Here is a 27,343-nt window from a genome sequence, read left to right as displayed (position 1 = left end):
ACAGAAGTACCAAAAAGTACACCACTACAGATTTAACGCATATCTGGTTCTTGTCATTTGTAGAATTTGCAGGAAATGTTTCTATTAAGTCTGTGAATGATTACTCATACTTACTATGTAGCATAGAATATATAGCTCAAGAAAACTTTCTCTATTTCTCCTCTGAACTGGCATTATTTATTTGACAGTGGTGGGGTCTGGAGTCTGTCTTTACGATATGAGGATTAAGGCAAGAACAAACCCAGACAGTGTGCTACTTCATGGCCACATTTACACATTCAATCCCAAACTTACTCATCCCAGGTTAATACAGATCTAATAATTGATTAATTAATAAAAGATGCAAGCCTACCAAGGTTTAGGAGGGAGCTAGGCGTACTCAGAGAATACAATAATAGGTCATGGGGAGAACTTTAAACTCCATGACTATGGTGATATGGGTCATCTCCTGAAACCGTGAAACATCTCCTGACGCCTACTTATAAAGTTTCTGTAATACAGACAAGGATGGTGCAGTGGTTAGCACTACTGCCTCACAGTTCCAGGGTTCTGGGTGAAAATCCAATATACTCACCATGTCTAAAGCGTTCATAAGAGTTTTTCATACAGATGCCAGACATGTGCTTTAGGTGGGGTGGTGTGGGCAGTGGCACTTGTATGTGTTTGCTGTCAGTGACAGGTACCCAATTCCATGTTATTCCTGGGTTGCCCTGTAAGCTGCCAGGATAGTCTCAGGTTCCCTGCATTTAGAAAATGGCAAGCTGAATGGATAATGCAATGGAGAGTACAATGTCTGATTTTATGTCATTTAACATGGTGCTGGAGGGCTCAAATGGGACATGCCCACTACAAAGACACTATCAGTCTGAAGCTCGACTAGTTACTTGAACCAAAGAAGTTTATGTTTGACTCAGCTGACCAACTGCACTCTGTGTTGGATGTAAACCACAAAAACAGAGTGGGCAATGCCAGCTGTGCAAAAAGTACCTGGTTAAATGTGTAAAAAGTTGAAATACGGAATTGAAAGCTTTTACTTGCATAATTTATTGGTTTTTATATTTTCCATGATTCATGTTGATGATTCATGTTTACAATCTGTACTTCAATTGGCTTTCCATTTTCTAGTTTTCATTAGGTGCTAAAGGTCCTGCCTCAGTTGCCACCTTGTGTTTAGTATATTTATTTATTGTACATTTTTTGCAAGTATTATATTCATATGTTATTCATCATTTTGATTTCCTCTTAATAAAAGACAGTGCTGTCCAGTGTCAGAGTCATGTAGGAGCTGCATATCCACCAAGGCCATGCTTATAGCTAATCCCAGGGCGTGACTCCATGGTGCACGCTGAGTCCACTCTTCCCTTCTATCATCCTTTCCTTGTTTTCTTTCCTCTTCTCCTTACAAGCCCATTTCTCCAAAGAGTTGGATTTCTTTTGTTCAAACCAAACTCATTGTTGGATAAGAATTGTGGATTGAGGAGTACACATCTTCATGAGCAGGCTGCACCAAGCAAAGGCCTTCAGGATGTGTAGAGAGCACAGATCTGTCACTGTTTTTAAACATTTTCTTTAAGGTTTTTTAAAACTCATCTCATTCTCTGACTCACTTAATCCAAGTCAGCATTGCAGTGGGACAGAGCCTATAGTAGCAACATGGGGAGAAAAGCAGGAGTCCACCCTGGGCAGGGTGCCAGGCCTACTCACATATACACACGTAAATAATTTACAGTCAAAAAGTCAACCAGGAAAGCAGGTCTTTGAGGATATTTGAAGAAAACCAGAGTATTGAGAAAAAATGCAGATGCAGGGAGAAATGTATAAACGACACACAGACAACAACCAGAATTAGGATTTAAACCCACTGGGTAGCAGTGCTACCCACTGCCCAACCTTCTTTCAGAATTCACATTGAATCAAACATATCCTTGTTTTCTGCCTTGCTGTCTACCTGTAGCTGCTCCTCCGCAAGCCTGCCTTTTGACCCAGATTCCGTCAGGCCTGAATTTTAATTAAAAATTAGCCAATACTGAGTCAGCATGCAACAAGGAATCTGCGCTTTACCATCTGTGGTCTTAATGTGAAATATCCAATTATACACTTTTCTAATTTATATTTTAAATTCAGTTTAATGTCTATTTTAGTATGCTAATTGTTACAGAATACACATGTGACATTTGCTTGGGTAGTGTAGTTCAATCAGTATTCATTTTGTCAGTGTGGTCCGCGCATTTAATAAGCTTTGTAGTCATATAAACAATCTGCACATGAAATATAATTCTTTCACCTGCATTGCTTGCTTTTCCTTTTCATTGTGTATTCTTTGTAACGGATATTCCGGTGTCACAGCCAAGATGGACTCCCTTCCATTATTTAACCAGGAGGCCAACGTAATGAATTGTACAGAAGGGAAGAGAAGCAGCACTGGCGTCCTAGCAGCAATAGATGGGAATCACATGCCCAGCTGGGATGCCAAAGGACAAAATGGATGGATGACCGGGATAAGTGATGGGACAATGCCTCTCATATGCAGGTTGTTCCCTCATACAGTGCATGACGCCATCCCTCATGGTATGAACACTCACAGGGCAGTATGGGAGTTGTAGTCCCATTAAGACTGCCTCATTGAGTTCCATAGAAGCTGTAGGCAAGTGAAGGCTCAGGCAAAATGCTTTCCTGAAACGAAGCAGTTGGTACCAGAAGTACTTCTGGATTGGGGCTTAAAAGGAAGCCCTCCTCTACACTCGGAGATTCGGAGTTGGGAGAGGAGATGGGACGACACTCACCTGGGAGGAGTGGAAGAAAGAAAGAGAATAAAGGATCGTGCAGTGTGAAAAGAAGCCCAATAAAGGTACACTGTTCAATAAATACTTGTTTTGAACCCGTGGACTTGTGTCTGGGATTTGAAGCTTGGTGGCGCCTAATCGGCACATCATGCATTTTGATTTCACTAATATACCATAAACTGATTTGTGTTTTGTATCAAATGTTAATTTCTGTATTTTTATACATTGTTCTTTAACATGGTGGCATACGTTATATTGGTCAGACACTCAAATAAGAACATGACTGTCCCCTGTGTACATGACAACCGGACTACTGCTACTATGAATATGAAGTTAACAATGCTGTCTGCTTACAATGCATGCTGTCTTTTTGTCTTGATTGTGAAATATACCATTTGTAACACATCATTTAATCAAGCTAACTTTACAAGAACACATTCATTTCTACATATGCAGTATATGCCGTAGTCTTTATAGCTCTGATGTCAAAATTTTACATTTTACATTCAGAAGAGGTCATCCAACTGAAGCTAAGCATGTTTGGGCCTCAGCCAGTACTTGGATGGGAGATGAACCTGGAAAAGCTTGGGTTGCTGCTAGAAGAGTAGTTGGAGAGGTCAGCAGGGGGCGCTTACCCTGTGGTGTAAGTGTGGATCCCAATGCCTTACTGTAGTGCAATGACAGGGACACTGCGCTGAAAAAACTGGCGTTATCCTTCTGATGAGATGTAAAAGCGAAGTCCTGACTCTCTGTGGTCATTAAAGATCCCTGGGTATACTTCGTAACGACAAGAGTGTATCCCAATGTCCTGGCTAAATTGCCCATCATGGCCTAGTCTTTCTGACCCCCTAATCATTCCCTGTCTCTATTTGGCTAACTATCACTCTCACTTCTTCACCACCTAACAGCTAATGTGTGTTGAGCGTACTGGGGCAAAATGGCTGCCGTCACATCATCCTGGTGGATGCTACACATTAGTAGTGGTTGAAGTGGCTCCCCACTTACTCACTGAAACGCATTGAGTAGCGAGAAAAGTGCTTTATAAATGTAAAGAATTATTACAGTTATTATTATGAAAACATATTATTCATCAATTTAGAAAAATTTTAATTATTTATTTTATTTGCCTATAAGACAATAATAATAATAATAATTCCTTACATTTATATTGCACTTTTCTCACTACTCAAAGTGCTATTTGAGAAACATTTATGAATCAATGAGTTAACTCTGCGGTGGGCTGGCGCCCTGCCCGGGGTTTGTTTCCTGCCTTGCGCCCTGTGTTGGCTGGGATTGGCTCCAGCAGACCCCCGTGACCCTGTAGTTAGGACATAGCGGGTTGGATAATGGATGGAAGAATGAGTTAACTGCATGTATACAGTGTGACAAATAGAGGCACTGTCGACCCCTTGAACCCTCAGACCAGACGTCAGACACCAGATAAAAGTCCAAATAATGGTTTATTATAATAATACAGTGCACAAAGCACCACTACTCCACACCACTCCAATAAACGATAATCACTACAATAATTAATAATCCTCCACACTCCTAGACACTTAGCCACCCTACCACCCAGCTCAGATCAACGTCTGGGATTTCCCACAGTCCTATCGCCTTCTCTGTCCACGTGACATGGGACACTTCCAGGTCAGATAAAAATCCTTTTTCTTCACCCCGGAAGCACGTCATTCCTTGTGTCGCTGTGATTAAGACACACTTCCGGGTTATGGTGCAAATAACAGTCCCTGGGCCACCCTGCAGCGACTCCTGGCGGCCCCCGTGGTATCCAGCAGGGCTGTGCATTAAAAGTCCACTGTCCATAATTCCCTGCTGGCATTCAGGGTAGATCCATGCTGCAAGGAGGGCTCCATCTGGCGGCCTGGGGGTATTGGCCGGGATAAATAGCCGGCCATATCTCACAACAGTTAAGTTTGATTTTTGCAGTTACTATAAAGTGTATATTGCAGAGTCCAGCTGGGTCATTTTCAAGAGGGGGGCTCTCAATACTGCATATGTTATGTAACATAAGGTGGACAGGCTTTTATTCTGATGTTCAAGCAAGGGCACACCTCTAACTAATGTCTTTTTTTCTTTTCTTTTGTCATTTATGGTATTTCTAAAGCATTTTTATGCATTTTCATTAATGTACATTTAGTTAATATTGCATTGTTCATCCTTGAAATTATTTGCAGCTTGGAAGAATAAAGGAGTAGCCTACAGTATATTTTAGTCATCAGTTAATGAAAACCTTTTAATACTCATAGTGATTACTGAGCTTAAAATGTTATATACAATATTAATTTTTCTGATCTCTTGGAAGCCCAGGTGTCAGCAGGCTTTTCATAATTAAAATCACATGAATGTGGTCCGTCCAGAATAATCAGCGTTCAGTTATCAAACAGGTTTTTTATCCTTTTTCACATTCAGCTGTGCTCACAGGTATGACCGGTCCAACAGCAGCAAGCTTTGCTAAATTTCAAAAAGGCTCTTTCTGTCTAGAATTTTAGCAGTATTTGCTTTGAATTTAGATTTTTGTATGATTGCTCTTTAATCATTTTTGCTTCAATGGCCCATTCTTGTGTAGTCCAGGCATAGTTTACAACTGGAGGGCAGCCATTTTTAGAGTAATAATCAAAAAGAATCTCAGCAGCCTCACTTTGATGATAACTTTCAGCACTTGAAAAGCAGGAAATGATTGGCATATCAGGAAATCTTCCATTGAGGTGGTTAACAATTATGCTTCTGTACTTATCATAAATTTTGGCTTTGAATGTAATAACAATAGCATGTGAATAATTAGTGTGCAAATCTGACTATTCGTCTGGAGGTGCTAGGAGTTATCTTACTTCTGGTAACTTTTCAGATATTTTGTGTCAATTTTTGGGATCATTTATTACTTTTGGGCCACTTTGACAGTTATTTAGGGTCATACATGTTCACCATTATTATGAGTACCCATTGTTAGGGTGTTTTTAGTTTTTCTGGGCGTGCCATTGAAGGTCATGACTTTGATTTCAGTGTGACAGCATTAAAAGGTCAATCCTTCTCTATGCGAGCTATGGATGAACCCTTTTTTAAGTCATTTTTCTGAAAATCTTTGTGTGTCATATTTCTTGTGTACTGATCTTTGTTATTTCTTTTTGACTCTGAGGTTGTCCTCCATTTTGGCTTGTTGCACAGCTTTCTTTGATTTTTCCAGTTCTGACCCCTTATTTGTTTTTGTACATTCTTCTCCTGGTCATTCTTTAATGCTTTGTAGTCATAACAGGAGGATGGTAATGACATTTTTTTAAATGTCTACTAGGCGACTAGGAGTGTATTTCTCTTCCATGATGGATAGTTTTGTGGCTGGAAAGATTGGCTCTACGGAACAATCTAGATGTGAACAGGTCACTCAGCCCAACATACGTAGCTCACCAGGCCTATCCACTTAATTCTTCCAAAAGAACATCAATTCGAGTTTTCAAAGTGCCTAGAGGTTTACTGTCTACTACACTACTTGGTAACTTATCCCTTCTGTCTGTGGTTCTCTGTGTAAAGTAAAACTTCATAATGTTTGTATGAAATTTACCCTTACATTTCCAACTGTGTCCCCATGTTCCATTTTAAAATAACAGTCTCGATCCACTGTACTAATTCTCTTTGTAATTTTAAACACTTCTATAACGTCTCCTCTTAATCTTCTTTTGCTTAAACTGTATAGGCTCAGCTCTTTTAGTTTTTCCTCATAACTCATCCCCTGTAGCCCTGGAATCAGCCTAGTTGCTCTTCTCTTGACTTTTTCCAGCACTGCTATGTCCTTTTTGTAGCCTGGAGACCAACGTTGTACACAGTACTCAAGATGAGGCCTAACCAGTGCATCATAAAGCTTGGACATAACCTCCTTGAACTTGTAACATCTTACATTTGCCATGCCTTAAACAAGTTAGACAACAAAGACAGCATATCTGAAAACATTATGAGTGAAGTAACAAAATTGTATGTTTTAATATGTCTACTTAAACCTTCAGCTGTAACGTCATTTCATTTGGTGGTTTCTCGTTCACGAGCAGCTCTAACGCTCATTATGCATTCTTTGAGACTCTATGGCAGAGTCATGAGATAACCAGACATTAGCCCTTAAGATTACCTTGTATTGTTCTGTTTATACAGTAGATTGCTTTGCATCTATGTATTATGTATTCCCTTATGGTTCTTGCCCTTTGTGAGTGGAACCCCAAGAGGTGGGGTCAATGTGATGTCACTGCTGCCCTCTGCCTATATATCTGAGTATATATTGGAGTTTGCAGGTATTGCTTTTGTTTGAAAATTCTGGTTTCTGGATTTCTTGCTTTTGTTTTTGGGATTACTGTTTATTGGATTGCAGATTTTACTTACTTGCTTTGGAATGCTTTTTTTAGCTAAATCCTTTTTGCTCCTATTTTGCCTTTTTTGTATGTTTTTGTGATTTGTGAATTTTTTGCAATTCCAAGTCACAAGTTTTTACAGTTCCCCTCCCTTGTACAGCATATTTTTTATATCTTTTGGAACATTAAAGTGTATTTTAAACTTTTGGAGCCCAAGCCCTTTTGGCTCAGGTAGGCCGAAGTCAGCTAGTAGAGTTTGGGGTCAGTCTTATGTGAGGACTATTTGTAGGCAGGCAAGTGAAGACCCTGGCCTGGATTCTGGAGTCTTTTAGAGGCCTCACACATTTTCACCATTTGTGAGCATGCAAATCTTAACTTCTGCAAATACTGCCTGGACATTTAAATATAAACTAATATTGCAGGGATATCTCAGGAAGCCAGAGGAAGTTCTAGGAAGATAGCATCCAGAGTTTTGCAGGGTATTCCAGGGTCTCACTGTTGCAGTGATCCCCAGAGGAAGCTAAAAACCTCCATCTGGTTTTAGTGCAGTTGAGGTGAGGGTTGGGAAAGGTGATGCTTGAATTGTTATGTTTGCCATGAAAGGAAACAAACCTGGGATAATGGGCAGCATGGTGGTTTAGTGGTAGCACTGCTGCCTTGCAGTAAGGAGAACAGGGTTTGTGTCCCAGGTCCTCCCGGCATGGAGTTTGCATGTCTAAAGACATGCAGGTCAGGTGGATTGATGATACTAAATTAGCCCTTGTGCGTGTGCATGTGTGTGTGTGTTCACCCTGTGATGGCCTGGCATGCAGTCCATGGTTTTTCCCTGCCTTGTGCACTATGCAAGCTGGGATAAGTTCCAGCACCCCACACAACCCTGTTCAGGACTAAGCAGGTTAGAAAATGACCAGCTGACTGAGTTTGAATAATGGAGGTGAATGGGAGAAGAAACATCAATAAATACATGCACAAATATCATAATTGAGAATTCATCAAAGCCTACATGTAAAACAAAAATGAAAGTCACAAAGGGGTCTATTAATACTAACAAAGAGCAAAACAACAACTATACAGAAATTTCTTTACAATTATCCATAAACTTGGATCAGGAACAATCATTATAGGTGACCTTTTAACCTGATGCGTGAAAGACGTCAGGCTCACTTGTCATCTTTTTGCATTACAACAATGGGTCTACTAAAATACAACCACGTATAATAATCAAGACGACATCGAAATAGGATGCAAAAAATTCATAACTCTCTGAAATCAACACTTTAGAAAGAGAGCAATGTCAGAAATGAAATCTGTGACACTCTCCCCCCAAAAAAAAACTATCAATGCATATTGGTTCAGAAACACATAAAAAATAAAGACTATCAATCATAATAGGCAAGAGGTCAAGTAGCAGGAAGGAGTGAGGCCAAAGGTGGTTAGAATGCTGGGAGTGAGGAGTAGGGGGCAGGTTAGTGCTGTCTTAACTCGGCAGGAAAACAGAGTTTCTTGAGTTAAACCGGGAGAAGCATAGAAAAGGCAAAACAAATGAAAATAATAATGAAACAAAGCAACCAAAACTCAGACAAGAGGCAAAAATCACAATCAATAATCAGGCAATAAGTCGAAAACCAAGCAAAACATGAAAAATAATCACAAAGAGAATTCAAAAAGGTTTAGAAGGGTTTATCCGCAGATTGGATAAGGGTCAGTTCAAAAGGCTGACCTTTTATCCCGCCTTCTGATTATTTTGAGGTCACGACTCCAGAGACTACACCCATGGAAAGGCAGGGTACACAAAAATGGCTTCAATAACAAAAAAAGGCTATAAGACCTCACATTCCAGCCATAATCAAGACAAATGCATTAGACACTTCATTTGTTGTTTGGGAATTTTGGGAATTGGTTCTTTTTTTTCCCTTCTGTATTTATCGTGTTGTTTACTGCCATCGTTGCACCTTTCCAGTATCTTTGTGGCTTTTTTGGACAGCTCACAACTGCCCCTACAGGCGATAAAGTACTAATAACTTATTAGCATGTATCAGGGTGCTTAGCCACAATTTTCTATTGTACATATCTCCTCCCCGTGTCTGCGTGGGTTTCCTCCAGGTGCTCCGGTTTCCTCCCACAATTCAAAGACATGCAGGTTAGGTGCATTGGCGATCCTAAATTGTCCCTAGTGTGTGCTTGGTGTGTAGGTATGTGTGTGTGCCCTGCGGTGGGCTGGCACCCTGCCTGGGGTTTGTTTCCTGCCTTGCACCCTGTGTTGGCTGGGATTGGCTCCGGCAGACCCCCGTGACCCTGTTAGGATATAGCGGGTTGGATAATGGATGGATGGACATACCTCACTCACTGTTTTACTGAACTTTTAATATCATAAATCATTAGAACATGCTAGTGTTATTTTCTGTCTGGCAATCAATGCTGCTGAGATAAACTCAGGCCCTGTAGCCCTGAATTGGATTAAATAGTTTTAAGGATGTTATGCAACTTCCGTGATTCAGTGCTGCCCCCTACAGGCTGGTGTAGTAGACTACAGTCCTGATTACACTAAACTGGTGTCACACGCGTGCAAATGCAGACAGTTTAAGGGCTCAGATATTTGTACTATTCCTCCAACAAGTCAAGGGGTGCTGTCGACTAATGCCTTTTCTCTTCCTCTCTCTGCCGACAGGAAGACTGACAACCATGAAAACCTCTGGCATCACTTCCAGGTTTCCACCCACCTGAACTTGCCTCTTCCTGCCCAGGACCTTTATCTCTGGAAGCAAAGCCATCTTGAGTCAGTCTTATGGAGACTCAGGTTGTTTTGACGTTTTTTTCTTTCCTAGTGTGCTATACCACATGTTTTATTTTGGTTATCCTTCATGGTGCCCTTAAGATTTATAATCTCCGTTTGTCTCTGTTTGCCACTGGTTCAAATGGTTTGACAGTAGGTTATGCATACAGCTCATTATTTTCCTTGAGAATTACCAGATTACCAGAAAGCATTCTAGTAAATATCTTCATGTTGATGTATGTATAAATATCAAAACTAAAACTTGTTAAAAGTCAAATGTTTCCAGAGGATTGGCACATATGAAAAATGTGTAGATATGCTTAGATCCCCCTTGATAGAAAATGTGCATTACAGTTTTTTGTTTTTTTTTTACTCCTACTTTCAGGAGCATACAGGGAAGATTAAATTAATTGAAACTTTTCAGTTTACGCAAACAGGGAGACACGATAAAAGTGATTAAATTATTGAGGGAATTAGTATGGTGGATCCTTGCTGTTACTTTAAAATATATTCTTCAACAAGAACATGGGGACACAGATTGAAACTTGTTAAGGGGAAATTTTTCACAAATGTTACTAAGTTTTTTTCCATGAACATATGGAATACGTTACCAAGTAGTGTGGCAGAAAGTAGGACTTTAGGGCCTTGACCCGATTATCCTACAGTGTTTAATGTAAATTCATTTTTAGTTACTGATGCTGGATATAAGGGTAACATTAATTAGCACAGTGTGATTTCACAGTTATACAAAGTATTTCCATCTGTGTGCCATGTCTATGTTGGCCAGCTGTGCCTTTAAAGTGTGTGGACTACCAACTGCAAAGCTTTAGGAGTTTAGAGGTCAGAGGGGCGCGCCTGAAGAAGGACTGACTACAGATTACGAATAGAATCGACCCAAATGTGTTGGTAACTGTTAACACAGGAGCCATGACACAAGTGGAAGCTGAGAGTTAGGAGATAAAAAAATATTAAATTATGTAACATTGTCAGCAACAAACAGTAACAAAGCCAAAAACAGACAAAAAGTGAAAAATTCAGAGCAGAAGACATCATCATACATATACAGAGCGCAGTCCCTCAATCCATACTGAGGAGTCTACTTTACTTCTTTGTTTCCCCATCTGTCAGGAAACTGTTGTGTAACAGGCATTGCCTAGCAACATCATAGGATGGGTGGGGCAGAGAAAGGCAACACACAAGAGGAAGGATCAGTGCAGGCTTCTGAACTTTAGCATGGGTATGGAAACGGAAAATGTCTTTACTTTAATTTAATTGATTTATTAACAACTAGAAGCAAAACAACACTTAGGAAGATTAGGCCAAGTAGTTCAAAAAGAGAAAAGGTCAATAAATATACAAAAGAGAAGGGCAAAGGTATTAAGAAGTCCAAAAATACTAAAGCCCAATTTTACAAAAAGGCCCAAAAATTACTGAAAGAAAAATTATTTTTAGCCATGAAGCCTCACAGTAAGGAGACCTGGGTTTGCTTCCTGGGTCCTCCCTGCGTGGAGTTTGTATGTTCTCCCCATGTCTGCGTGGGTTTCCTCCCACAGTCCAAAGACATGCAGGTTAGGTGCATTGGCGATCCTAAATTGTCCCTAGTGTGTGCTTGGTGTGTGTTTGCCCTGCGGTGGGCTGGTGCCCTGCCCAGGATTTGTTCCTGCCTTGCACCTGTGCTGGCTGGGATTGGCTCCAGCAGACCCCTGTGACCCTGTAGTTAGGATAGAGCGGGTTGGGAAATGACTGACTGACTGACTGACATAAACCAAACTTATAAAACAGCCAAATTACATCTAGTCCTAAAATACATGAAAGCCAAAAAATATCAAATTGTAAATTACTTATGATCAAAAATTAATAAAAAGCAAATACAAACTGAAAAGAAAGAGGCAGACAGCAGCCAGCTACAATGAGGGTCCAGCAGTCAGTATGGGTCATGCTAGGCCCAGAGATACTCCACCCAAAAATGATATGTCTTTATATGATACTTGACCCACTGGGCTGGCTACTTTGATCAGCTGTTTAAGGGTGATGGTCTGGCTAGGACGTTGGATATCTCTGGGTCCACTCATTGTTGAAGACCCAAATGGCTGGATCAGGCCAAGGGGATGCCCATGTAACACCTGGCTGAGGCTGATAGGGGGTCATTTCCAAAGAGTGGGACTGGACCGCATATCTGCCTGGAAGGTTGCCAACCAGGATCCCGAGCTGTTTCGTTATGTGGTGGGTACGGCAACGTGCTGTACCAGTGTATGCTCTCCAACTTGACCTGACCTGACCTGCTACTTTTTTTTACCTCATATTTTTATGCAGAATGGAGAGAAAGACGTTTATGACGTAAAACCAATGCTGTACAATGGCCAATGTGAAAAATGTTAGTGGAAAAAAAAGTCTGTTTTTGAAACAACATGGCTTCTTTGGCAGTGCTTGAAAACTATGCAGATGTTTATATATGAAGGGAATGACGTTTTAGGAACTTGTAGGATTTTTTTTTTTGCCTTTGATAATGAGTCAATTTAGGCTCCAAAAAGCTATTTGGTTTTCCTAACATAATCGGAGCAACTGAAAGCATGTTTACCAATAAGGGCACACAGCAAGAATGATGCTGCTTTTGTTAACTGTGATCAGTGAAATTTCATCAATACACAAGTCATCTTCAATTCCAAGATGTGACTCAGTGGCCTGGCTCAACCCATAGTTCATTTATTTTGAGGCAAAATAGCGTTGATAGGCAAGTTACTCACAGTGCTACTGTACAGTATGTGATGGCTGGTTTGTTAGTAGGGTAACTGGCTGAACTCTAAGTGTTTCATATGGCCGGTACTATTTATTGTAACAGCAATCATGTCATTACATGTGCCAGGTGATAGTAGCTACCTGCTCAGACACTGGCTCCTTTCTCCTTTCCCTGACCCCACACTTTAATGCCATGCAGTACTGTTGTGGTATGAAATTTTGTATATAAATTGATAAATATTCTGTATGTCTTTATTTGTATGTTAGAAAAAGCAATGTAATATTAGTTTTTCATTGGTGAGAAGCTTTCATGTTTAAAGAACCCCCAAAGCCCCCCCACCCCCACCCCAGTCTTTACTACTGAGTCTTTGTAATTTTATGACAAAGTGCCTAATACCAGTTTGGCAAATGATTCTCTGCAGGGCATTCTCTCTCAATCAACCCCCACAGCAAAGCCCAACTACCTGGCTGGCAAGCTTCACTCAACAAATGATTTTTGGGGGTAGGTGTAAAAATTAGCCCGTAACTGGGGGATGTGTTGCATCAGAATTCCATTGGTCTAAAGCTATCTGTTTGGGTTCAAATCAGAGACCATTCTGTACCACGACGCCCTGTTGGTGTAAGAGTTTAAACAGAGATTGTATAGATTTGCTTGCTTTACTCCTCCCTCTCTCTCTTACACCATCATCACGAAGAAGCATCTCTCTGTCACACCATTGCCAGGAGGAGCACTACTCGGCAACCATATTGGGACAAGCCTGTCCTGAAGAAAGCTAGAGAGATTTAAAGTAACTAGAAGTCTGCGTGCCACCTGAAACTACACATCAGCATTTATCAGGTTGTATGGTTGCCAATATTCACATGTACTTTGCTTATTGTTATTATTATCAATAATACATTATTTAAAGTTGTAACTTAACTCCTGCTTGTCTTTTACTCTATGTAATTGCCTGAGGTTACAGGTGTAGAAGGGAAGGTGGGAAGAAGTTATAAAGTACAATACCTTATAAACAGTGGCAAGTCTATCGGATTTTAGGCATTCTGACAAAGATTACACATTAATAATACAAAAGGAGAAAGTAGAGTAATATAGAACTCTACCAAGACAAAACAAGTACACACCATAGGACTCCTCAAGTGCAGGCAACATGCAGGTGCTGGTGTCTGGATGCATCAAGGTGGAGGCTACTCTACCAGCCAATGAAGGTCTGCAGCTTCCTGAATATGCATGAGATTGATTAGCATAATCCATATATGGCTGTTTTAGGGTGGCAACAGGGAGGAATTACATATACAGTACAAGATGATTATGGTTATTAATGGGTAAATTGTGTGCAAATGTGCACATGGCAGGTTTTATAAATTGGTTAAATTAACTAATTAACACAATAAAAAGAAAACATAATAATTACATGGATTACAAAAGAGAGGAAGCTTAATTAAATATTATTAAAAAAAAAAGCGAACAGAAAGAAATTAACACAAGAAGGCACAAACCTAAAGTCAGGGCCAGAGTGCCAACAAGGCCATGACAACAGTATGTGACTCAACATGTAGTCCTGGCTGGGGTTCAGCATATTTTGTGGTGATCCTGACCTTGGTTCTCATGTTGTTCAGCCAGAATATTTAACATACTTTTCTATACAATGAATGAGCATCCACCTGCTAGAGGACATTCTTCAAATCTACATGCTTCCATTAGGTCAGATTATCTCAGGGCACAACGTGAGCTACCACAGCTATGCTGATGACACACAGCTGTATTTATCAATAGCACCTGATGACCCCAAATCTCTTGATTCGCTAACACAATGTCTAACTTGTATCTCAGAATGGATGAATAGTAACTTTCTCAAATTAAATAAAGAAAAAACCGAAATCTTAGTGATTGGCAATAATGGATACAATGAGGCTATTAGAAATAAACTGGATGCATTAGGATTAAAAGTCAAATCGGAGGTAAAAAGCTTAGGGGTAACCGTTGATTGTAATCTGAATTTTAAATCGCATATTAATCAGATCACTAGGACAGCATTTTTTCACCTAAGAAACATAGCAAAAGTTAGACCTCTTATATCATCGAAAGATGCAGAGAAATTAGTTCATGCGTTTGTTTTCAGTCGGCTAGATTACTGTAACGCACTCCTCTCAGGACTACCCAAAAAAGACATCAATCGTTTGCAACTAGTGCAGAATGCAGCTGCTAGAATCCTTACCAGGAAAAGAAAATCCGAACACATTTCTCCAGTTTTGATGTCACTACACTGGTTACCTGTGTCATTCAGAATTGACTTTAAAATTCTGCTTATGGTTTATAAAGCTTTAAATAATCTCGCCCCGGCTTATATATCGGAATGTCTGACACCTTATATTCCAAATCGTAACCTCAGATCTTCAACTGAGTGTCTCCTTAGAATTCCAAGAGCAAAACTTAAAAGAAGTGGTGAGGCGGCCTTCTGCTGTTATGCACCTAAAATCTGGAATAGCCTGCCAGTAGGAATTCGCCAGGCTAATACAGTGGAGCACTTTAAAAAACTGCTGAAAACACATTACTTTAACATGGCCTTCTCATAACTTCACTGTAATTTAATCCTGATACTCTGTATATCTAATTCATTATAATAACCATTCATTCAAAATCTGTACTAACCCCTACTCTCTCTTCTGTTTCCTTTTCCGGTGTCCTGTTGGTGGTGGCGTGTGCCACCACCATCTACCCAAAGCACCATGATGTTCCAACAATGATGGATGGATTAAAAGCCAGAAATCTGTATGACCATCAGCATCAAGTGACTCCGTGAAAAACCCGAACTACAAAGAGGACTATTTCATTTATGTTAGGTAGAATGCCCAAAGGGGACTGGGCGGTCTCGTGGCCTGGAACCCCTACAGATTTTATTTTTTTCTCCAGCCCTCTGGAGTTTTTTTTTGTTTTTTTCTGTCCACCCTGGCCATCGGACCTTACTCCTTTCTATGTTAATTAATGTTGTCTTATTTTAATTTCTTATTTTGTCTTTTATTTTTCTTCTCTCCATTATGTAAAGCACTTTGAGCTACTTTTTGTATGAAAATGTGCTATATAAATAAATGTTGTTGTTGTTGTTGTTGTTCACATGAGAGCACTTGACTGAATAGTTCTTAGATACCTGTCTAAATAGTTTCTTATTGATTCATCATGGATCACCCAGAGAGAGAGATAGATGACCCAGGCATGTTAGCGCTTGCCAAATTTAACTTTATTGTGGGACCCAAATGGGTGGTGCAGTTTTTAGCACTTCAACCCCACAAATACAGCACACTGGGTTCACATCCCACACCTGGTTGTCTTTCTGTGTGATGTTTACACATTCTCCTTGCTTTTGCTCCAGTTTTTAGCCCACATTCCCAAAGACATATGTGATCAGTTATTTGGCAATTCTAAATTGGATCTGGGTTGGCGTATGCACAAGCAAACCCTTTGATGGCTTGTGCCCAGTGCTGTCAAGCTAGTCTCCAGCCCACTTCAAGGCAGAAATAGATTAAATGGGTTTCAGAATGTTATGCTAATAGATCCCAGATGTTTCTTTTCTCTAAAATTTGCATGACAATAAAATGTTTGTTCTCCTCTCTTTTACTATACTTACCCTTCATTACATTTCATGGATTTATAATTCCCATGACTAATTACTGTTTGTATGTTTACTGATTACTTTAGAGTTAGATTATTGCACAGTTTGTAATAGACTGCTGTCCCATCCAGGGCTGGTTCCTGCTTTGAGTTGGATTATGCAAGTTTGAAAATTTCATGCTATATTACTGTTTTGAGCAGTATTCTGAACTATCTGTTGTGGAAAAGCTACATATCTTTTTTCCCGATTGAACATTTATGATTAAAGGAGCACAGGGAGACAGAGTCGATCCCAATGTTTTGTTGTGGACTCACACACACACACACCATTAGCCATCTAATGAGTTTGCAGATTTGCACTATGACAACTGGCAGTGGCCAGCTACAACCTGACATGTCTGGATATCATTGGCTCACGGAAGCAGCTTCTCATCAGCCTGAGCTAAAGGATTACTTGATTCAACTTTCTATTCTTGATAAGTTTCACTCAGGTTTTAGAACAAATCATATTACTGGTTAAAGTAGTGAATGATTTGTGGGTTAATGCAGACAGAGGTCGTTTATCTGTTCTTGTTCTCTTAGACATGGAGTGTAATATTTGGCACCAAAGACCACAGGATTCCTATACAGTAAATCACCTTAGAACATGGGTAGGCCTCTCTGGCAGTGTCTTCAATAGGTTTCTCTTACTTAACAGGTAGAAAATTCTTTGTTAGTTGTGGTGATTCTATTTCAGAGACTCATGATATTTTATATGGTATATACTGTGGATCATTCTAAAAAAACTGCTAAAACCCATTATTTGAATATGGCTTTTTGTAGCTATATTTTAGTTATATTCCTAATAGACTGTATGGGCATAGAATTATCATATTCTTCAGGGATTCACAATCTGTACTAATCTCTACTACTCTCTGCTGCCTTTTCTGGTTTTTCTGTGGTGGTGATCTGTATCATCACCGCCTGATCAAGGCACCATGCAGCACCCTGTATTGACAGATTAAAGGCAGGTGTCCCAAATGTCCACATGACTACCATCATCGATTACTATCATGTGAAGTCTGCAAACAAAGAGGACTGATTTAGGAACATTTATGTTAGGTAGAATGTCCAGTGGGGGCTGTGTGGTCTTCTTGGCCTTGGAACCCCTGCAGATTTCATTTTTTTCTCCAGCCTAACTGCAGTTTTTTTTGGTTACTCTGTCTTCCCGGCCATCTGACCTTACCTTTCGCCTTTGTTACTTATTCTTTAATATTTTTACCTAATCTTACTTGTTTTTCATTTCATGTAACTTTCTTTTGGTTAACTTGCAAAGTACTTTGAGCTACATTGCCTGTATGAAGATAAATGTTGTTGTGTTGTTGTTGAAGCTCTTCTATCTCGGCTGAACAGATAGCGTACCTGAACACTGCAAACAGAGCGCTTCCTGCTGATGTCAGCTGAGCTCTCCCTCTCTCCCTCTCCCTCTCAGTCAGCCTCTGCTGAGGTACAGCATAGTACTTCGGCGACCATGCCATCAGCACTACATAGGGAACAAGGTGGCAATTAATCTATGACAAGCGGCAGACATACACACATACACACACTCTCCCTAATATGCCTGTCTTTGGGATGTGGGTTTAAACCAGAATTTCTTGAAAATCTACACAACTCCAATGAGACTATCCAAATTCCTCATCCTCAGCAGTGACCAGGTCAGAAAATGGAACTTAGAGTTCCAGAGACCACAACTGCAGCATAAAGCCCTGCTGCTAAAAGTAGATTCATATATTTTACTAACCTGCTTAACCTACTGTGGGATCGCAAGGAACTGGAGCGTATCCTGGCAAAAGGAAACACAAAAATGGAGTAAGGTCTGGGTTGGACACTAGTCCAATGCTGGGCAGTCTTAACATACAAAGTGGTTAGTTTAGAGGCACCACTTAACCTAACGTGAGTGTCTCTGGGTGGTGAGTGAAATATTTTTAATCCACACAGAAAGTGACCAGACCAGAAACAAAATTCAAATTCCTGGAGCTGTGAGGTAAAAGCATTAACCACCATACCAACCAGCTGTGAAAATGTTACACACAAATAAAGATTGAATTAAATCCAGCAAAAAAAAAAAGACTGGACTAATGCTGGTTGACAGGAGAATCAGGTGCAGCCGGAAGCCACAAGGATTTTAGGCAGGAATTGTAATATCACAGCACCATTTGATGTACTGCATTTCCGTCAGTTTTATTCACTCCAGTCACACACCTTTGTACCCTCTTTGTTTATCCCCAAGATGTTTCTATAACATTATGAATAACAGAATATTGGACTTTAGCCTGGTTTCCGGCCTAATTTGTATGCCAATGCTGCAAGAGAGCTGCCACAATTGGTAAATGAACCTAATGTGGAGAGTAAGGCCAGCAGAGAATGCCTACAGATTTGAGATTACATTCGGAAACAACATCTGGGGTTTGAAAATAGCTGTCAGTACACTGCTTTCGTTCCCGATGTGTGATTTGCCAACTACTACCACCTTTGGCAATGCCTAAAGGCATATTCGTTTATTTTTCAGTTTGGAATTCTATTATGTATTGCACATTGCAAAATAAGGCTGCTGAACTTCTTTCAACTCCCAAAGCAAACAAGCAAGGAAAGAGCTGGAAAAGCATATTGAGGAACATCCATATTAATCACTTGTTTATGATGAGCAATCCGTGCAAAATTTTTAATCGTTAATATCAATAGAACAGCCAAAATTCTATCTAAAATACTTGCATTGTTTGCAAATCATGGCAAATGTAAGTATTTGTGCCACCCCATTCAATGATACAGAAACAATAAAAGAGAAATCTTAATCAATCAGATGTCAGGTTTTCATGCAATGTTCCTGGATCCACTGTTTTTCTCTTTCTTGCCTTTTTCATTTTCCCTTGTAATTGTTAATCTTTTTACATTCATCACACATAGAACAGTTTGTTAGACATCAGTCCCAAAGTCATGGACATTAAAATGGATTTACACTCCCAACCCTTTGTGGGTACATCAGCCTCCACTCTTCTGGGATGGCTTTCCAAACAAATTGAAAATGAGGTCAACTATTGATGCTGGATAAGAAGATCTCACTTGCAATCAGCATTCCAGTTCATCCCAAAGGTGTCCAACGAGGTTGAGGTCAGGACTCTGTGCAGGCCACTCCTGATCCACCATGTCTTTATGGACTTGGCTTTCCTGCACAGAGGGCCTGTTGCCAGGAAGAGCGCTATTGTCTAAAATGTCTTTGTATGCTGTATGCTGTAGCATTAGCAATACTATTCACTGGAACCAACGGACCTTGCCAAAACTCTGAAAAACAGCACACCATTATCCCTCGTGCACCAAACTTTACAGTAGGCATTATGTAATCCAGAAAGTCACATTCTCCTGGCATCTGTCAAACCCTGATTCGTCCATCAGACTGCCAGATACTGAATTGTGATTCATCACTCCAGAGAACACGTTTTCACTACTCAAGAGTCCCATGGCACATTTACACCAACCCAGCCTACGATTGTGTGCAGGTGCTCAGACATGGAAACTTATTTGACGAAGCTCCCAATGCACAGTTGTTGTGCTGATGTTGTTTCTAGAGGAAGCTTGGAACTCTGTTGTGAGTGACGTAACAGAGGACAGGCAATTTTTATGCTAACAAAGCCCAGCCCCGCTCTGTGAGTTTGTGCGGTCTACCACTTCATGGCTGAGGTGTTGCTGCTCCTAGCCACGTCCACTTCACAATAATAGTACTTACAGTTGACTGGGGCAGATCTAGCAGAGTAGAAATGTCACATACTGACTCGTACAAAGGATGCATCCTATGACGGTGCCACATTTCAAGTCACTGAGCTCTTCAGTACGACCCACTCTGCTGCCAGTGTTTGTCAATGGAGATGCATGGCTGTGTGTTGTTAGCAATGAAACATTTGAATTCAGTCATTTGAAGAGGTGTTCCCATAATTTATTCATAGAGTGTACATAAAGACTGTGACTGAAAATCATAGGAAAACTCAATCTGTTCCTTTAGGATTTGTATTACATAATTTTTTATTTAATTATTTTGAATTACTGTTCTCTGTTTCTGGCTTGAATCATGTGTTATCCTTGCATGATTTAGGTTTTGCTGTGTAATTTTTGGAATTTTCTTTGTAGTATTAGTTCTCCCTTTTGAGCTTCTCTTTTTGTCTTTCCTCTAGTTTTCCTTATTAGTTGTTTTTTTTTTATATTTTAGAATTTTATTTCCATCCTCTTTTCTCGGCTCTTTGTTAATGTAGTTCTTCCTTCAGTTGTTTATTTGTAGTTTGTTCTGTCTTTCATTACTGAACAATGGATATATTAGTTTAATATGTAGTGGAGGTTTTGGTTTTAGAAAGGTGTTGTGGATTTTCCCTTTTAACTTCACAAAATTTACAATATCGGTTTCATGTGATGATGCATTGAAGCTGACTAGTATTTTTTAACAAGCTGATTCAGCTCAGGTTCAGGGGGTCTGTGTCTATCCCGGCAACATTGAGCACAAAATGGGAACCGACTCTGGTCAGCACACACACACAGATATCAATACCCACACTCACTCACACCAGTGAGTTTGGAGTTACTAATTAATTTGACACGTGTTTGTTTGGGATGTGGGAGGAAAACTCATATGGATGGGGCAGCAGTAAGGCAGTAGTGCTAAACAATGAAACATGTGACAGTGTGATGTCTACCGAGAAATAAATACACATCTCTCTATTATAAAAAAAAAACCTTGGCAGGGAGACCAGGGAGACGAGACGTCATCTTCTCGGAAGACAATTTGACATCCCACGAGAGACACTTTAATGTCATGGCAAGACAAGGCGAGACAAGGCAGTGAGACAGAAGGACAGCTGCTGTACAGGCTTTTAAATGATCGACGCAAAGTGCGACAAGCAGAACACGCACCTCGGCAACAGCAGCACAAAGCCATTAGCTGATCCGTCTACATCTCCTTAGCGTGCGTTCAGCTCCATCTCCACAACGCGAATGGGAGAGACGCGAAGTGGCAGGAGCATAGCGTGCCTCTGGGGGGGGGGGTTGAGCGAAGCGCTCGAGACCTGATCATCTCGGAGAGACACTTTGACAACATGCGAGACTAGACATTACAACCTTAGGAAGCAAGACCCATGAGACGGTGCCTTTTGCATGTCACGCCCTACTTGCAAACAATTTAAAACAAGTTCACAGTTGTTGGAATGTTTTTGGCAGACACACTTCATGTGCTCCCAGCTCTTAAAACAACGACAAGTGACAAGCAGAACACACAGCTCGCCAGCAGCAACAAGCCAGCAGATGATCTAAGTGCACCTCCTTAGCGTGCATTCAACCCCCCCACCTTCACAACACAAGCGGCAGAGACGCAAAGTGGTAAAAGGACAGCTGCTGTACAGGCTTTTAAATGATCGACGCACAGCACAACAAGCAGAACATGCAGCTCGCCAGCAGCAGCAGCAAGACAGAAGCTGAACCGACCGCATCTCTTTAGCGTGCATTTAGCCCCCCCCCCTTCACAACGCGAGCAAGAGATTTACGCACCACGAGAAAGAGATTTAACCACGCCCAGAGCAGGAAATAAATGTCAAATATTGTTTTTACAAAAGTTTTAAAGTAAAAGTGAAAGTAATGCATATGTAACAATTCCCATGAAAATAACAATCTCTTTAAATTGTTTATCCGGTAAACCAAACCCTGGGGTGGGCAAGCGAAGCAAGCAGGGGTGAAGAGCCCCTAGTAACTTAATAAATATTAATAGCTCAATATGTATATCTACACATGTTTTTAATACTAATTAGGTTCGGAAAGCTTCTAACTGATGGCGAAGAGAATCGATAAGATGACTCTAGATGCATGTATCTCTAAAATCATGAATCCATTGATCTTTCATCTTATTTTACATAATAATACCATTAGCAGCTAGAGATGAACAATAGGTAATAATTAATAAGTTGCTGTAGTCTGTAAGTATATATGTGCTTGACTGTATGTTGAGCTGGACATGATCTGAGTCACAGATGGCCCAGGACTGGAATCAAGCCTTAAGATGTGCTGCTAAAGATTATACTGACAATATCCCTTCATTCAGTCATGTCAGTAGTACTAACTCAATAATAGATGAACAGTTATCAATATTAATGCAGAAATATAGCTTGCTACAGCAAAAAAAAAACCTGTGTCAGTGGGATCCGGATACGACACCCGATGAAAGCATGATGCTGTTACACCGTTTGGAAGAAAAAGGAAAACAGAGCTTTTGATCTAACTATTTGAGGTGTAATTTCCCAGAAAGCCAAAGTGTGCATGACATGTACAGGTGGGATAGTGATCACATGAGAAGACAGGCTGAACATCTGCATCCTTATGACCAGTTTGGACATCTTAAACAAGTGTTTAGTCAGACTAGCATGTGATTTCTTGAAAATGTGGTTTGCTTTTAAGGCAAAGGACTATATTATGATTCTAAAAAGTGTTAGCACACCTTGTCACATTTGGACAAATGGAAAAAATGATATTCCTACTGGCAGTGTCTAGGATAACTCTCCTGCATCCCAGAGGAAGACACATACTGTACAGTAGCAGATCACATAGCACATCACTAGAGTCTCTGGTAAGATTTTTGTTGTCTTCCTTCAGCTGTTTTCATTTGGAGTGCAAGCCAACTTTTAAAAACAAGCAAAGCTCTTGCTTTATTTATCACTAGACTTAACATCTCAGCCATGGGTATTGAGCAAGGGGATTCACTGGTTTCAGTATGACTACCATTTTTAAAGAATGCATTTCCAAATAGCACATTAGATATCTCATTTCTAAGTCATTGCAAGTCAGTTTCATATGGTCTGGTGGTACTTAAGCTGGGAATCATTACTGTGTGCATTGCACCACTGGGGCTGAACATGGTCTGTTCCATATTAGACAGACTGACCTACTCGTGAGTTCCTGTTGTGGTGTGAAATTTTGCCTACAAGTTGATAAATATTTTGTATGTCTTTATTTGTAACTTAGACAAAGCAAAGTAATATTAGTATTTCATTAGTGAGAAGCATTCATGTTTAACCCCCACCACCCAAGGACCACCACCACCCACCCAAGGACTAATTTAGGATAGTGAATTTTACGACAGGGTTGGGGGAAGTGCCTAAAACAAGTTTGGCAAGTGATTCTCTGCAGGACTCTCTCAGTCAACCCCCACAGAAAAGCCTAGCTGGCAAGCTTCAGCTCAACACATGGGTTTGGGGGCAGTTGTGAAGGTATTCTGTGCCCCATTGGTCTGAAGTATGGCTATTTGGAATTAGCTTGTATCAGAAACCTTTAACCCTTAAAGTCCCCATACTTAGGGACTTAATGCACCCCTGGACGGCAAATACTTTTTTGCTGCACTTTTTAAGTAAACGTCACAATTCACCAAGAAAAAGTGAAATTTTAATGGAACACATATTTTTTTCATGTAAATAGCATTACAATTACTGCAACACTGATCATTTTACACACTGCCAATGAACCGTAAAAACTATTAAAAAACTACTGGAACAATATGTACAAGGTGCAACTGACGCCACTGATGAAATTCAGTAAATCACCTAGCCAACTGCGCTTGAACTGGCAGCACACAAGCACAATTTGAAGGCTAGTCTAGTACAGCAGCAGAACCCCAGGGACAGTAATGCTGCAGTGCTGCAGGGTGTGGCAGCGGTCATGAGCACTGGCTGATCAGCTCCAGCGTGCTGGCACACTTCACTGGGAACCAACTTTAGCCAGTTGTGGCGTTCAACAAATGTACATTGCCGAATGTACATCACCAAATATACTGAGCTCCGGTGTGCTCGCAAATTGCATTGGAAACCACTATAGCTGGTTCCGGTGGTTTAAGGGTTAAGTACCATGATGCCCTATTGGCTGTAGGGTGTGGACAGAGAATCTATAAATTTGCTTGCTTTACCCCCCCAGCTCTCTCTCTCTCTTACAGACATCTGGTGGAAGACCATCTCACACACCATGAACTGAAAAGGACAACACGATGAAGAGCTCAGCTCAGCAGCCATATTGAGACAGGCATGTGGCCTGTTCTGAAGAAAGCTGACCACAAATGAGGACTTAACTAGAGACATTTTAAATAACTAACAAGTCTGTGTGCCGCCTGAAACTACACATCAGCATTTATCAGGTTGTATGGTTGCCAATATTCAAATGTACTTTGCATATTGTTATTACTTATGAATATTATCAATAATACATTGTTTAAATTGTAACTTAACTCATGCTTGTCTTTTACTACACCTAATTGCCTGAGGTTATAAATGCAGAAGGGAAGGTGGGGAGAAGTTATAAAATACAATACCTTATAAACAGTGATAAGTCTGTGAGATTTGAGGCATTCTGACAAAGGCTACACATTAATAATACCAAAGGGGAAAGTAGAGTAATATATTATTCTACCAAGACAAGCCAGTCACCCCAAAGGCTGGTCTTGTGAGAATATTTGGAGATACCCATAAATCCTTGGCTGGCTGTCAAACAGTTAGAGTTTATGTAACTTTCAGTTGCAGAAAGGAGAATTTGACTGTTGTTTACATGTACCTCATGCACTTATAGGTGACTTCTATAGACATGGGACATACAATTCTTAAAAGACCACCTAGTCACTCTGGTATTATACTGGAGGATGTTAATGTTCATATGACACCTAGAGGGGTGTGGCAGGGTAGAACAACCAGTTTGAACTGAATAAAACTGTTGAACTGTTACTCGCTTTCTGTGCTATTCAAGTAATGTGAAAAACAAGCAACAATTTCTCACCTAAGGTTTCTCATAAGCATTTTTGACTACAAAGTATATTGGAACAGGCACACAAACTAAATATGATCTCCTGGAGCTGTAAAGTAGCATCTCTAAAAACTGCTTGAATGCCAAATGGTAAGAAATATATCATTTATAATTTAGAATATAAGAGATTTTAATGATACATTTGTCTGTCTATCTGTCTATTGATCCAACTTTTTCTAGTTCAGGGTTGCAAGGAGCTGGAGCCTATTCAGGCAGCAATGAGTACAAAGCAAAAATCAGTATTTGATGGGGTTCCAGTCCAAAACAGAGCACAACATTGCATACTACGCCACACAGCAAATTTAGTCACATCAATCAGTTTAACAGCACACATTAGAACTACAGTAAACTGAAGGCAGACACCATGAGTGAATTTTACTTGAAACTGGGTGAGAACAATTAGATGGCTCACTAACTGCCACATTTCTAAACCTATCCAACACCTCATGAAGGTAAATAGAGTTGGTCATTTAGAACTACAAATATCAGATGTGCTTCCATTAACCCAGTCAGCAAACTTTTGATTACAATGAACAGACTACGCTCGAAAAGTCTCCTAAAAAATCTTATTAGACATATAAATGTGCGTCATGAGTGCAGAGGTCACATTTCACATTTTAAAATTAAATTTAACCTGTTTTAAAAATAAACATAACCTGATGCAAGGGAAAAACCTTTCTGTAGCAGCACATTATATATTGGCATTGAAAGGCATCAATGGTGAACGATACGTTGTAACAGGTGTTATGTGAGCTCTTTGCTGTTCAGCGTTATGACAATAGTGTAGGAGTTGATGTAAGCTTGAACATATTGGCATCTTGTGAAAATATGAGCTGTAAAATATGCATTTGAAGAAAACATTGTGTGTCTCACACCGTCAAAAGAATTACCATTAACAGAAGAGGCAGATTTCAGTACTCAAAACACCTGAACCAACAAATCTGCCTAACAGCACCAGTAGATGCACAGATGAGGCTGCACTAGATAGATAGATAGATAGATAGATAGATAGATAGATAGATAGATAGATAGATAGATAGATAGATAGATAGATAGATAGATAGATAGATAGATAGATAGATAGATAGATAGATAGATAGATACTTTATTAATCCCAATGGGAAATTCACATTCTTCAGCAGCAGCATACTGATACAATAAATAATATTAAATTAAAGAATGATAATAATACAGGTGAAAAAAAAACCAGACAATAACTATGTATAATGTTAAATATTAACGTTTACCCCCCCTGGTGGAATTAAAGAGTCGCATAGTTTGGGGGAGGAACGATCTCCTCAATCTGTCTGTGGAGCAGGACAGTGACAGCAGTCTGTCGCTGAAGCTGCTCTTCTGTCTTCATACTACATCCACCTTCTGACTACACATCTAAATGAATAGCTAAAGAAATTTAACATCGCTGTCTAATTGAAAATGTAAACATGCCATGACAAAATAGATGCAGAGTTTTTAACACAGTGTATATCTATAGAGCACAATGCTTATCTAAACTCTATTTGCTGTTGTTATGTCACATAGTCATGGAATAGTTCAAATGACAGAAAGATATCATAGCGGACAGAGGCACTTCTCAAATATGTGAAACCCAGTAGCTGCGGTGGTCTGTGTGTGTGTGTGTATGTCTGTCTCTACTGTCTCATTACTACTGTCACACACAAGTGCATGGGAGGCAGCTAAAAGGCTCAATTGATGGTAATTCCTCACCAAACCAGGGAATGGCAGAGTGAACTAATCCTTGTTCTTTTCCATTGACAGACCAGTCACGGCAAATTCCGCTTGGGTCTGATGACGCCACTTCCGGTCCCAGACATGTCACTTCTGGTCCCGGGCCCAAGGAAGTCACTTCTGATTTTGTCACTGAGGATGTCACTTCCAGTTCCTCTCTGATGACATAACTTCCCACTTCCCACTATATAACCACCATGTTTGCCTGTTTGCTTTGTTCTTGTTCTGGACTGAAATCTGTAACATTGAAGCACAGCCTTCGTTATTTTTGGCAGCCAAATTCAAGTATTCGGGCAGCTGCCCCCAAACCTCTTTCTGTGTGGTGTGAAATCTATTACACTACATACAGATTAGTTGTTAAGATTCAGTTACATTGTGCTCCTGAGCTTCTATATGGATAACAGCAATTTTAGTTTTATATTTTCTTTCAACATCAGGTCTTTTGTTCAGCATCTTTTGCTATCTCCCTGAAACCCTGGCAGTGGTTTAAAACACACAGACTAGA

The 27,343-nt window shown here is 40.1% G+C and overlaps 1 protein-coding gene across 2 annotated transcripts in view; it reads right to left on the bottom strand.

Annotated features, from left to right (window-relative positions):
• Positions 1–27,343, bottom strand: part of LOC114662570 (serine/threonine-protein kinase PAK 3) — a 194,445-nt gene that overhangs the window by 154,200 nt on the left and 12,902 nt on the right. The window contains exon 2 of one of the 2 annotated variants that reach the window (XM_051935210.1): positions 18,029–18,070. The exons of the other annotated variant lie outside the window; for it this stretch is intronic. The gene's annotated coding sequence lies outside the window, so the exon portion shown is untranslated. The remainder of the gene's footprint in view (positions 1–18,028; positions 18,071–27,343) is intronic. 2 annotated transcript variants of the gene reach the window in all.

The sequence above is a fragment of the Erpetoichthys calabaricus genome, chromosome 12 (genome assembly GCF_900747795.2).
Source record: "Erpetoichthys calabaricus chromosome 12, fErpCal1.3, whole genome shotgun sequence".
NCBI lineage: Eukaryota > Metazoa > Chordata > Cladistia > Polypteriformes > Polypteridae > Erpetoichthys > Erpetoichthys calabaricus.
This window is presented reverse-complemented; position numbering and strand designations above follow the sequence as displayed.